The 15,373-nt window shown below is 37.1% G+C and overlaps 1 protein-coding gene across 2 annotated transcripts in view; it reads left to right on the top strand.

The window, feature by feature from the left end:
• LOC110675641 overlaps positions 1-14,509 on the top strand; it is a 353,161-nt gene extending 338,652 nt beyond the window's left edge. For both annotated transcript variants that reach the window (XM_021841195.1, XM_021841194.1), the window contains exon 8: positions 14,420-14,509. The gene's annotated coding sequence lies outside the window, so the exon portion shown is untranslated. The remainder of the gene's footprint in view (positions 1-14,419) is intronic.
• The last annotated feature ends 864 nt before the right edge of the window (positions 14,510-15,373 follow it).

Genomic DNA, 15,373 nt, shown 5'->3' with positions numbered 1-15,373 from the left:
GAGTGAGTATTTTTTTACTCGCGAGCACGTATTTCCCAACACTGGCTGTCGCACCAAACTCACATTCATGATGCATTCATTGTAAGGTAGGGTTTCGTTCTACTTCGTCGTAAGCGCTATTATTCGTCGTATCAAACTAAAAATGTTCCACTACGGCGGATATTCCAACTTGTTGCAGGTAAGTAAGTTGGATTCATATTCCAGGTGTATTTTTGTAAAAGCTGTCATTGTTTGTACACTGGTACACCAAAAATGCAATAAAACATTTATACTTCGTTAAATAGCTTCAGTTCAATTATCCACTTTTCACTTTTTCACCGAAATCGCATGGACAAACACAATTTGAGAAAAATGCCTAACGATCGACATCAGTTACACCATTTTATGATATACATTTCTTCCCGTCCCCCTGTATGACTTACTTCGCCAGGCACTTATTTTCACTAAGGGTATGCGAAATACCGAATGATTCCGTCAAATACGCTTCGAAACGAAATTCCGCGGAATTCCACGGAACTCGCACTGGCGAAATTTGTATTTTGCTATTTCGTTTCGTTTCGCCAAATTGTTAAAATAGGGTAAATGATGGCTTCGGCACCCTGAGGGTATTTTCGGCAGCACTAACTTATCGTCCTTGTTTCAATTTATCTACGGAACAAGAGTTAACTTCACTGTACTCAACATATTCCTTGAACTATAATCTTCCATGTAAATCACATCTTTCACAAAAATATTATATAACATGGGTTTTATCGTTAAATGAAATAAATGCTTATGAAATTATCGTCATTCGTTAGCTGCCGAATAAAACAACACAAGAACAGCTTACAAAAACTCACCACTTTAAAAGGTCCAATTCTCCGCTCCAATGCCGATTTTTTCACAACAGCTACGCACCGATCACTTATGCACTATTGAACTTTTGATTTGTATATAAAGCACTCGAAAATACTTAATTTTTTTGCTTTAAATCTTAAATTAAAATTAATGCACTTTGATTTCCTCGGCAATCACTTTTCATTACGGGAACAGGTTGCCAGAAAACCATATTCAATTGCGGTGTATTTTTTATTCACGATTTAAACTCACAGCAAAAAATCGAACATGACTAATTAATTTATTGGAATTAGGCAACAAAGCATGCATTGGTAACAATTGAGCCTTTTAATACTTTCTTATTTGAAGATTGTAGTGCATAATCTTCAATATACTGAGAAACATTTAAAATATACGTCTTTTAATAGTTGAACTATATTGGCAACACTCCTGTTGTTTTACAGGTAATCAAAGCATGATGTTTTTGTGTCAAGTCATAAGTTAATTGATTTGCAAAGGGCCTATTCTGATTTTCTCATACACTGAGAATAATAGGAACGCAAATAAATTTTACTGGCAAAATTTTGATTTTGATCCGAATCCGAAAAAATCGTGGAACGCAATCGGTATTTTTTTTATGTTACCATTCATTCTCTTGATAATAACTTGATGATAGAGCGTTCAAGAGCAGCAACCTTCACAGACCACAACCATATCGAGCCATTCAGCGTGTCAGTTCAATTCACGGTGAAATTATTTACCTTTCGAATTTAAAGAAACATGAACAAATGTGCAAGGACCGTCGTTGGGGGTGAGATTTGGCCAAAAATGCGTAAGTCCTCATTTATTTTTGAACAAATTTCGCAATTTGACTTGATGTGTTCAGCTAAATATGAGAATAAATTGCAAATTCTGAACAAATAATTGAAATTTGATTATTTTTCTTTAAATTTGAGATGTAACATTGGCCCAAATTCACCCCTTCGAGGAAGTAACATTGGGCCAAACAAACTTCACTCAGAAAATTGAACTATCGATAAACATAGGAAACCCTTATGAAAATTCGCCACAAGAAAAAGAATTGAAATTCATAAATTAACGTTATAAAACCAAATTTGAAAACAAAAATATATTTCACGGCAACCTGGACGTCTATCTTTTGATACTATGGGTAGTGATAGGGATACTATCACTTCTTGAAAAAAGATGGATAGAAGATAGTCTATATTACCTCTATCACACTACCTGCAAAGTTTTATAGCTATCCCTATCTATCCTATCATTGATAAAAAAACCGAAACCAAAATCATGCGCATAATGGGAAAAAGCTAATAGAAATAACTCAAGGTATGTTCTCATGGATATTTTCGGAACGGGCACGACGAGGGAATCACGGAAATCGATGTGCGACGCCATTTTGAAATCCAAGATGGCGGCCTCCGGTTTAGGAAAATCGTTGAAAACCCATGCAATATGGGTATTTTCGGAACGGGCACGACAAGGAGATGACGAAAATCGATGTGCGACACCATTTTGAAATCTAAGATGGCGGACTCCGGTTTGGTAAAATCATTGAAACCCCATGCAATATGGGTATTTTCAGCACGGGCACGATGAGGGGATGACGGGAATTGATGTGCGACGCCATTTTGAAATCCAAGATAGCGGCCTCCAGTTTAGGAAAATCGTTGAAAACCCATGCAATATGAGTATTTTCGAAACGGGTGCGACGAGATGATGACGGAAATCGATGTCCGATGCTATTTTGAAATCCAAGATGGCGGCCTTCGGTTAAGGAAAATCGTTGAAAACTCATGCAATATGGGTATTTTCAGAACGGGCGCGACGAGGGGATGACGGAAATCGATATGCGACGCCATTTTGAAATCTAAGATGGCGGGCTCCGGTTTGGTAAAATCATTAAAACCCCATGTTCAGTTTTATATGATTTTACTATACCGGAGGCCGTTATCTTGGATTTCAAAATGGCGTCGCACATCGATTTCCGTCATCCCCTCATCGTGCTCGTTCCGAAAATACACATATTGCATTGGTTTTTGAATGATTTTACCAAACCGGAGGCCGCCATTTTGGATTTCGAAATGGCGTCGGACATTGATTTTCGTCATCCCCTCGTCGTGCCCGTTCCGAAATTACCCATATTGCATGGGTTTTCAATGATTTTACCAAACCGGAGGCCACCATCTTGGATTTAAAAATGTCGTCGGATATCGATTTTCGTTGTCCCCTCGCCACGCCCGTTCCAAAAATACCCATATTGCATGGGTTTTCAGCAATTTTCCTTGACCGGATACCGCCATCTTGGATTTCAAAATGCCGTCGGATATCGATGTTCGTTGTGCCAGTTCCGAGAATACCCATATTGCATGGGTTTTCAATGATTTTATCAAACCGGAGGCCGTCATTTTGGATTTCAAAATGGCGTCGGACATCGATTTTCGTCATTCCCTCGTCGCGCCCGTTCCGGAAATGCCCATGTTGCATGGGTTTTCAATGATTTTACTAATCCGGAGGCCGCCATCTTGGATTTCAAAATGGCGTCGGACATCGATTTTCGTCATCCTCTCGTTGCGCCCGTGCTGAAAATACCCATACTGCATGGGTTTCCAACAATTCTTACACTCCTGAAGAAGCCACCTTGGATTGCTAAATATGGAATTTAGTTAATTTTCTATACCCATCGACCAACAATTTTTATCCTATAATATTATCAATTGATAAAGATAGAACCTCTATCGTTGTTATTTGAGAGGTGTTGTACTGATAGTATCATCATGAGATTTTTTTGGGATAGGGATACTATCACTCTATCGTCTATCTCTGATAGAAACCATTCTCTCAGTGATACTATCAGGATAGACAAGAAGTGATAGTATCATCTGGCTGAACTGATAGTATCAGTTGTCTATCAGATAGATGATAGTATCATCGTTTATCTGATAATTTTGATGCCTGAACCTGGAATTGAACCTAGAACCTTGCGATCGATAGGCTCGTGCGCACTCCCCTCGTCTATCGACGCCTTGATGTGGCTACAACGATACATAAAACTTTCGTGTTGCAATAATCGTTTCATCTTTCTTAAAACAAAATGTATGAATTTCTATAGTCCAGATCGCCGCGTGTAGAATTGATACGCAATAAGAACAAATCAAGAGAATCGTGTTCGACCATTCCCCCCTCCGCAACGGTATTTGTATGATAAAAATAAATTTTGTGTTTGAGCCTACTCCCCCTCCCCCTAGAGCGTTACGTAATTCGACTCCCAGCTATTCTATTTATAACTGCAGTTGCATGCAATGCTGTTCTCAGTGTAGTCTGTATTTTTCTGCATTGGCCCTTTCAACGGGTAGAATATAATGAGTGACGTTTAAATTCAGGCATTGTCAACAAATACGAAAAGTTACCAGTACATAACCTAGTTTTTGTAAAGTTTTGGATTGCCGAAGTGAACATTTTTGTTGCCGACAATAGTAATTGCATTGCCGATAAAAGAACAAGTGCCTCGTGACTTTGGTGAGGAAAAATAGATGATTTAGAGAACAAAATAGTGTTTTGTGCATAATAATTACTATATAAAGAGTGCTCAAGTGCAGTCCAGGTGTATCCTGCTAATTATTGTGCTTTATTGTTCTGTATAATTGTGTTCTTCAAAGTTCAGCTGCTTAGGCTGCCGACAATACGTAAGTTCCCCTATTTCCACGGAAAATTGAAAACAAACGGAATTTCGCGAAATTCGAGTTTAATTTCGAACAAAAAAAGGCAAAGCGTTCGCTTCTACTCAATGGTCAAAAATGGGTCCGTATTATGGATCAAATCGACTTATATATGGATCAGAACACTATAACAGCAAATTATCTGCGAGGCAAACGAATGGAGTGCTAGTGAAAGCATACGTTTAGGCGTTTCTTTAGGAATCGTCTTATCTTAGATTCATAACTGTGGTATGCGTTTCATTGCCCCACAAATATGAATCGACGCTTCAAGACATATGTATGACATTTTATTTCCTACGAATGGAACAAATGTGTTTAAGCATGTTATTGTAGATTGCGATGCTGAATAGATTTATGGTTCGCGTAGGTAAAATGGGTTCTGCGTAATTGCTACTCTATTTAATGAGATATTCTCCGTTTAATCCAACTTTGATCTATATCTGTGTGCTATCCATAACTGTGGGATGACTGTAGTATTGACTGGTCCGCAGGATATGATAAACTGCACTGCCGTTGTAAAGTTTCCAAAAACGCCCATTTGGTTATCTTTCATAAGAATGAAGAGAGCAAAACCACGGTTTCCTCCGGGGAACATCGCGTGTCCTTTTGAGCAAATCCGTTAATATATCGCAAAAATTGTTTGTACACAAATGTCAAAAAAAGCTGCGGAGTGTGAGTCCCTGATGTTCTGGATTTGCTCAGGTGGTGCAGATTATTGATGTGCGCATTAGTTCTCTCTCTTGCTTTCCCGCTATGACGTCACTTTTAACTCTGCATAAGATTAGAATAGAATAGAGAGAAAATAGAGAGAATCGAAGAGAAAACTAATAGCACGCATCAATGAGTTAAAGCTCTCCGCGATTTCGTTGTTGTGTCATAAAACTCTACATGAAGCAGCGAAATCACAGAGATTAGCTCATTGAAAGACGGATTGTCTGAACGAACATGGGTGAATTTGTCAATCTTATTTGCGGTTCCTCTATGCTATGTAGTCCAGGTTCAAAATTTTTTTTTTCGAAAATTTCAAATATTTTTTAAAATACTCTCGAGGCTCAAAATTCAGTGAAAATGTGATTTTGTAGTCAGTTTTAAACAAAGAATCTGAAAATGAGATAATATCAACAATCCTAATTTCTTCCCGAAATCGTCCAGAAATTCCTTCACAGATTTTGGAATAGGATCATTTCTCCAGTATTTGCTCAACAAAATAAAAGAAATACCTTCAGTATTTTCTACAAGGTTTATTCTAAAAGTTTGCATTCATCCAGATTTGATCCCTCCAAGAATTAATTCACAGTTTATGCAAGGCTTTTCCAGAAAATTTATTAGGAACTTCTAAATTACCCCAACAGGCAATCCTGGTTAAGTTGCTGTCTCTTGGAGTTATTGATTGATTTTTTAGGTATGTGTTGATGGATTTTTTTAAATTTAATTTAATTCAATACTCCAGCAAATACTAAAGCAAATATTCCAGTGATTCCTCTGTTCTACTTATTTTTATTCTTCTTTCTTGCGTTGTGTTCCAACTGGGAAAGAGTCTGCTTCTCAGTTTAGTGTTTTCATGATCACTTATCGACTTGTGTCCCCAAACACATTCATTCAAGCCACAAAGCATAAAGTACAGCAAAAAAATATCAATATTCCATGTTTTATGGTATATATTAGCATATCCACATGATTAAAAAATTTGTAAGGCGTTTCTAAAAATCAAATTAATTTTGGACTTTTCTCAATATTTTTGAGATTGTTTTAAATGTTTGTAACTGCTTTTCGACCCACGTCTCGTCTACATTTAAATTAACAGGCTTGCCCAACCTTTTTGAATCACGGGCCAAATCGCAGAAACAATTTTGTGTCGCGGGCCACATTTTTAAACGCACAAATATTTACATGAAGTGTGTGTGTGTTTAATTCTTCTAACCCCCACTGTCCGGCAGTGGTATTATGGAAGAAAACTTTCTGCACTTCAGATCATTCTTTGTTTGCAAAAAGTTTTAGTCCGGGAGTTAGATGGCGATAGCTCTATTGCAGATCCCATGACCCATTTCAGAATGACACGTCCATTCAGAAGTCACTTTCACTTACAATAAGCCAAAACGCACAAATATTATGTGTTGAATGTGTTTGGAAATTATGTGTTGAATGCGATGAAAATTCTGGCAAGTGGGCCTCGTGGCCGTGCGGTTAGTGTCGTCAACGCATCGCGTCATGGGGTGTAGGTTCGATTCCCGCTTCAGACATTGAAACTTTTTGTCAGGAATGTTTCTCGGCTATGCCACTTGTCCGTTGTCTAGTTTTGAGTTACAGTCTGTGCAGCTAAATGGCTGAATACGGTGTCCGTGTCTTTAAAGAAGTCTATGGACTCCTGAACATAATTCAGTGAGAATCTTGTCAATGTTATCCGTGAAAGTCGTTTGCAGAATTTTAAACAAATCCTGTTCAACATTTGGTTAAAAGCCTATCCTTTCATAATTCTGTCAAGGATTCTACGTGAAACGCCCAGGTGTTAGTAAAACTTATTTCCAAAATTCTGTGCGAATATTAGCCAGTGAAATTAAGTATGAAAATTTGGCCTTTTGTCCATAAGTTTTGTTCAGGCTGAATTTTTTGAGTGTTGACGGATGTCACGGCAGAAACATTGTCGAAACACCCAGAATTTGAGATTTAGAATTTGAATCATCCATAAAATTATAAATATTAAAAGATTAAAATACAAAAAAACTGTTTAAATAATTGCCAAGATAAAATATAAGGTTGAACATTAAATAGCCTTGGTATTTTCTTACTTTGAATTGGTATAATAGTCAACGGGCCAAATATGAAAAGAATGTCCAAACCCTCCGCGGGCCGCACAAAATGAGGATGCGGCCCGCGGGCCGTACGTTGGGCAGCCCTGAATTAAACCCACTCATTGCCTTGTGTGAGTGTCAGATATGTTGAAATGAAACCTTATAAAGTTATTAAGAAGATTTCAAACAAACAAAATAGAGTTTTACCAAAACATGTAAGGATTCCGCTGAGCAATGCTAAGGTTTCCATATGGTAGAGGATCTGAAAAGACGTTATTATGCCTATTGTCAAATTTCCGGCTTTTGACAAGAAAAAAAAACTTAAACGTGTATTCCGCGAAACAAATTCAAAAATTTCGTTTCGTTTCGAAAAATTCCGTGAGATATTTGATTTCGTATCGAGTTACACGAAACTTTTTTAAATTTCGTTTCGTTTCGTCATTATCAGTGCAAGATATTCCGCGTATCGTTTCGTTTCGTATCGACATGGAAAAAATCCATATCGCATACCCTTAATTTTCACTATGGAAAACCTTCGTACTTCTTCACTGAAGGATTTGGTTCCAATCACATGCCGTAAAAGTTCTATAATTCACGAAATTTTATGAAATTTCCTCGATGACCGCGTAAAATTGGGATTATAAACTAAGTTTAATCCGTCGTACTGAGAAAAAAAAAAAAAGCTTGTGCGTATCAATGTGTGCACGATGCTCGACGTAAAATTACGGTTACTTTGATTGTGTTGTTTTCGCTGCACTGTGAGCAAATGCTATAATTGTACAGTCAAAAGGAATTGTGTTCAAAGGTTTGGGCTGAATTTTGATGACGAATAATGAATTTTAAAGGAAATTAGTATATTCCATCATGCTGAAGGAATGGAGGGAGATGGCCGTGGATCTATATATTCTAGTAAAACATTTTATTAAAGCGTTGATATGTTGTGTTTTGACCACTCAATATATCACAGTGAGCCGTAAGATGTGAGACGGATCTGGAAACTTATTGCAACAGAAATGAAAACGATACGACGGATTGAGAATTCGGCAAGATACATTTTCTTTGCATTATTACCAAAAAGAGATCAAGATTTATCACAATCTTATTGTACAATGCTAATGCCGTTTTGAGAAAGAATTGTCTGGCATCGGTTTGTATCAGCATCATTCACAGCAATACAGGGAAAATTGCAGTTCTCACTGATCGATGTTTAATACGATGAATACTAGCACATCCCCCTACAAACTCTTTTGTATTTTCCTGTTTGTACTGAGAAGATGGTTAAAGCTTAACCTATGCGTACCCAACGTCTGATTTTGAGGATTTTCAAATCTTCAATCAGCTGTCAAAAAGTCATTATCCAACCGATTTTTTTGAAACCAATGGCATGCGATCCAGATTTGTCTAAATTTGCAAGGGCCGCAAAATGGAACCGGTTCACCTAATGGTTCCGGAGTTATTCCGGATTCCGTTGGGGTCAGAACCTGTCGAAATACGAATTTTCAAACAATTTAACTTCTTTACTCGTGCTATTCGATATTTTTATACATAAAACACTATCAATATATACAACCATGTACAATTAAGTGTTAATGACCTCTTTGGACACGACAATCCGTTTACTTGTGCCAGATATGTTCCGGAAGTCCTGGGGGAGGTGGTCATTCCCACAATGTTATCAGAACCATTCGTGCGACACCTCAATCTTCATGATTTGTCAAATAAAGAGTGGCAATGGTCATTAGGAAGTTCAACGACCATTCGGGATTGACCTGGTCACACCGGACATGTTCCGAACACCCTGGCGGAAGTGGCCAATTCCACAATGCTGTATAAACCGTTCTTGCGACATATCAAACTTCATGATTTGTGGAAACAAGAACGAAAATATATGTTCTGGATATCCATGACCTTTCTGGATCGGGGTACACCGGACATATTCCGGATACCTCGAGGGAAATGGCCATTTTCTAAGTTTTTCCTAAAAAAATTGTACAACACCTCAAAAACCACAATTCATCAAATAATGAGTGGAAATGATCATCAAAAACTTAAACGACCATTCAGGTTTGAACTAATTACATCTGACAAGTTTCGAACGCTCCGGCGAAAATAGCCAATTCCCAAATGTATAAACCTGTACAAACCGTTCAAGCAACATATCACTCATCATGGCTGGCGACACCGATAGTGTTAAGTGATATATTTGCAATTATAACGTTAATTTCTTGTTTCTTATCAGATAATTTTAAAAATATTATTATCTTGACAATGGTGGTATACACTTTTATTTAACTGATTTTATTTTTGAAGTCAAAAACACTCCTTTTCGGTGGTCACTTCAAGCTGCAATGTTACCCAACATTCACAACAGAAGCTGTGTGAACCTCCATGCGACCCATGTTTATTTCAGATTTTCTTAAGACACATACTGCAAAGCGTTTTCACTTTTATATTCTAAGATCTGCAACAGAAGTAACATCTTTCTCTCTCGAAACTGATCTTGTATTCTAGATGTAGTGTTATTTCTTGTTTTTTGTGGAGCAATCGACTGTATATTTTAATTGTGGAATTTACGGCTAAGCAGTCTTGGAATGATTAAAACGAGTTTTGTTTCAACAAAAATGTGAAAATGTGTTGGCGGTGCTTAAGGTGCGACTGTTTGCTATCCATAAATGATGATTAATTTTGTAGTTTTGGGGATGTGATACCGGTTCTACCGGACATAGATGAACTGAAAGTGTATCAACATGCCTGTTGTTAGCAAGCATATGATCCGGATAGATCACCGAATGATCGATATGATAAATATGAAACAGACATATTTTCTTTTCAACGATAGTTTGAACATAAATTGTTCATGGATGCCACGATGAGTCTATCGTGTGTTACCTTAAGTTCGTTTATAAAGAAGAGGAAATTGAGCGAAGATCTTTTTCTGAATTTTATCGGGATGCACAATACATTTGTTCATAATAATTGACGTACTTTGTGATTTTATCTGGAACGGTTCTAGATAATCCCAACGTATCTAATCGAAGATTCGCAAGTTCAATAGCCAACTATTTTGCCAGCCAATAAAAGAATTTACGTTTTCCTCTCTTATAATTGGGACAATAATTAGGATTCGCAGTCGTGAAAAGAAAATAGGCATTATGGCTGCAAATTGTTTAACCCACTACGGAGACTTTGAAAGCTAACGCTGGGTAGATTTTTTTTTTGCACTGAGTTGTTATTTTCGCTGGTGTCAAATGAAAACTACCTAATGATAGCTATGTCAGTTAACCCAAATTTGGGTTATCCCACGGAAGAGCCGAATTGCGTTAGAAGAAGTTAAGGTGAAGATGAGTCGAAGCCAAACCTCAAATTTTCAAGAGCACACATCTGGAGAACCGAACACCGGTTTATGTTGTTAACTTCATCGATTGGTCACCACCAGCTTGTGACCAATCGATTAAGTTTTCAGCTTAAATTGATGTTTTGTTATCCAGATTTGTGCTCTTGAAAATTCGAGCTTTGGCTTCGATTCATTTTCATCTTAAAGTTGGGTTGATTTGTGGCTCCGCGTACAGTCAATGAAGAGATCAACATATTTCGATACGATTATTTAATCAAAGTATAGACACCACCGATATATTAATTTGAATTGTTGATATATCGAAATATCATATGATATAAGTAAAGTGCGAAGTTTATTTTTAAGTTTCCTCGCAATAAAATCGTGTGCGATATTTCGATCGAAAATATCAATATCACCCGTATATTGAGTAGAAAATATCGATATAAAAATATTGAAAACAAAATATCCATATTCGGATGTTTTATAAAAATCAAAACAGAAATGAAGAAGATTCTTCATTCAATTGCCCATTGCACGGTGATGTCACCAGAAAATCGCTCTCTTTCTCTGCTTTCAGAAATCTAAAAACAACGGTGGCAGTACCTGTCAACTTTGTCAGGTTCTGGCACCGTTGTTTTCAAGTTTTGTTAAAGAGCAAAAGAGAGATAATTTCACCGAAAAATGAGCAATAGGTCACTTCACAGTGATATTCTTTCTCTTTCATTCTTCTAGAAGATTCATTCGACAGGAGCTGTTTCTTATTTTTTAGTTTCCCATAGGAGAGAAAGAGAACAAAGTTTGCCCAGAGAACCAGAAGTTGCAAAAAAGTTCACGTAATAACTCGTTTATTCATGCAAATCACATCAAACTCGCAAAATACGGTGGATAAAATCGTCAGATTGATGAGTTTCCTCGCATTAAACGCTTTTTTTCTGAGTTCGTTTGTACATTTTGTTTCGTCCCGTACAAAGAAAATCGAATCAATCCGTAGCAGCTGTCAAATCAACATTTGTTATCATAAGTTAAGTCACATAAGACCACAGGTTAGTTCGGTAGAATATTTATACACTCGCAATGTATGTTATTATTCATCACATAATATATGCACGCATATTGCCTCCACTTTTGTACGTAGAATGCCTTTTCGCGACATCTTATAAGTGAAATGTTGCACATACAAAGCCTCCAGATGATTTCGTTATACGTACATTTTGGTTGTCTGGGTGACTACTACAAGCGATCATTCTATCCATGTTTCAATGAAACATTGTGCACTACTCGGGTTATCCGAATTTTGTTCGATATGGCCACAAACCATTTGAAATGTTTACAATTTCATCTAAACGAAGAATAAACTCTGAGGTACACACGAATAGTTTTGAACAAACTGAACTAATGACCACTTCTCTTGAAGCAACCAGATTGTATACAAAGGAACCCGTCCTGATTGGTCCTGAAACCGATGTAAAATGTCGCAAAAAAATGAAATTTGATATGTCGCATAAACAGTATTGTGGAATTGGCCACTTCCGCCAGGCCGTACGGAACATATCTGGTGTGGCCAGGTCAATCCTGAATGGTCGTTGAACTATCAAAGGGCCATTTCCACTCATTATTTGACAAATCTTGAAGTTTGAGGTGTTGCACGAATTGTTAAGGAAAAACTTAGAAAATGGCCATTTCCCTCGAGGTATCCGGAATATGTCCGGTGTACCCCGATCCAGAAAGGTCATGGATATCCAGAACATATATTTTCGTTCTTGTTTCCACAAATCATGAAGTTTGATATGTCGCAAGAACGGTTTATACAGCATTGTGGAATTGGCCACTTCCGCCAGGGTGTTCGGAACATGTCCGGTGTGACCAGGTCAATCCCGAATGGTCGTTGAACTTCCTAATGACCATTGCCACTCTTTATTTGACAAATCATGAAGATTGAGGTGTCGCACGAATGGTTCTGATAACATTGTGGGAATGACCACCTCCCCCAGGACTTCCGGAACATATCTGGCACAAGTAAACGGATTGTCGTGTCCAAAGAGTGTTAATGACCTCTAATTGTACATGGTTGTATATATTGATAGTGTTTTATGTATAAAAATATCGAATAGCACGAGTAAAGAAGTTAAATTGTTTGAAAATTCGTATTTCGACAGGTTCTGACCCCAACGGAATCCGGAATAACTCCGGAACCATTAGGTGAACCGGTTCCGTTTTGCGGCCCTTGCAAATGTAGACAAATCTGGATCGCATGCCATTGGTTTCAAAAAAATCGGTTGGATAATGGCTTTTTGACAGCTGATTAAAGATTTGAAAACCCTCAAAAACAGACGCTGGGTACGCATAGGTTAATGACTCATATTTACCCGCTTGATTGTTTTTAGACAGACCTTAAATTATTCGGCTAAACCTAACGAAATTTCTAGCCTCAACTCTTCTGGCTTAACGGGCTTCATATATTGATGGTGAATCTACATTCTGCTCATAATTACCTTGAAATGAAGTTGAAAATTATCCACAACAATCTGCTATCTATTCCAAAAATATATGAGTGCTTGCACTCCCAGGATAGTTGTATGTTATCCTTTTCTCATATTTTTTTTATATATTGTTGCATTTTTGCAGTGTCAAAACAGTGAACGTGCATAGTTCTACAGCACAACATTTCCAATTCTACCGATCTTTTAGTTCAGTATTAGATCAAGCAAATCGATGATTGAAGCAATTCTAATGTACAGCAGAATCAACCATAGATATGGCTGAATCATAATACATCGTTGAGTGTATGATTGGATTATGATTGATGGGCTATGATTGACACGACGAAATATGATTGACTTAACATTTTTTTTTTTAATTTGCGATGGACTTGAATTAGTATTATTGCATCTGGTGTATCTTGTGAACACAATTATCGGGCGCCCAGAGTATCATCTATGGTAATGATGAGTACAGAAAATTGGTTTCAAAATGTTTGCACCATAGCTATTCACGCATTTTAAATAAACCGAATAAAAAACCATGTCTTCTGCAACAGTGTTCCGCCAACAGTGTGTAAAATCAACCGATTTTCTAGTTCAGTGATTTGCTATTTTCAGTTCGCTGCGCCAATAATTTTATCAATCGGATTCGATTAGAATAAAAGCTTTATTATTTTTTCATTCCGACTATACTTATTGCTGCATTGCCCGCACAGAAAAATCTATATCTGTTTCGCTGATTGTGTAGAATACAATATAGGGAAAGTGTACCAGTTATGGCCATATTAGTTCCCTATTTGGACATATGTGAAATATCAACAACTTTCACATTTTAAATCTTTTTGAATATTTCAACATAAATATATATATTTAATCTTACCACTACAACACACAAAACCTTTTAAAATGTGAAAACATTCAAGTGATCACGTATGGCAAAATAGGGAACCTCTATGTCCATAACTGGCACACCTACCCTATCTATCTATTATATCTTCAGAAAAATCATATAAAATAAATAGGTTTACCATCAGCTATCCTTTCTAAATAGTTCTGAGATCATATCGACACATTCTGAAAAATTTATCTTCAAGCAAGACGTGAACGCTACAAGGCATTACTTTCTTTAATTTCCTACTGAGAACGATGCAAAAAGTAACAATCTGTCACATTATATCAACGAGCCGCTCCATTCTCATGATTTACTTTTTAACGACGTAATAAATGACGCTTCCTTGTTTTCTAATTTGACTTTTTCAGAAACGTTTCCACCGGCGCATCAATCCCAGGCAGCTCAAACGCAACGTATCAGCATTCAGACAATATCCTTCCTCAAGGATTTCCACACAGAAAAAAAAAGCCATCTGAGTCATCTTTACGGGGTGTGACTTTACAGCGTCGCTCTTATCAGGCTTTAAACAACGGAGATTTAATTTCCAGTCCAATTGTTTCGTTCGCTTGATTTGGATTTGAAATGGTGCAGCAGAAGATGGAAGCAGACGACGACGCGGAGATTCGTTATCACTCTTGACAGGGCATGAGCAATGTTGTGTAAGCTAACATCGATGTCTGAATTTATGTTTGCTCCTGAGCATAAATTTATCACGGTGAATGTGACATGGCAGTGACAGCGCGGACAAACGTCTGCCAGATGCTGATAAAATCAACGGGAGCTCGGTTAAATTAATTGTCTTTGCGTTGGGTCTTGTGAATATATATACAAGCACAAGTGATCTCTGAACCACCACCCCTTAAAATCAAAATCCTACTGAACCAAAATCCTATATCTCATGCTCCTTATAGGCGATAGGAGAGTTTAGAGAAACATATTTAAATTGATGTTTAATCGGATCAATAGAAGAGATGAGAAACTGTAGCAAGGAAGTTAAAGGTGATTGAACTCTATAGTGTTAAACTAATAAATTTAGTTGACGTTATCATCTCTAGGGGCAGCATCAACTTTTTACCACAAAGACTATTTAAATCGCAATATCATTTTATTTTCAATATTTTCGCACAAGTTTTTCAAAGTTCATGAAAATATTTTTCTAGTTTGAAATTCGTGTAGATTTTGACTTTTGATAACTTGGTATTGAGTTTATTCTGATGTTCCTTGGTAAACCGACACTCCCCATGTAATTTCTTGACCACTTTTTAATTTAAGTCAATTTATCAATAAATTAAAATATGGCCTAGGCAGGTTATGGTATGAAT

The sequence above is a fragment of the Aedes aegypti genome, chromosome 2 (assembly GCF_002204515.2).
Source record: "Aedes aegypti strain LVP_AGWG chromosome 2, AaegL5.0 Primary Assembly, whole genome shotgun sequence".
Lineage (NCBI taxonomy): Eukaryota > Metazoa > Arthropoda > Insecta > Diptera > Culicidae > Aedes > Aedes aegypti.
Note: the sequence above shows the minus strand (reverse complement) of the source record. Positions and strands in the feature narration are given on the sequence as shown.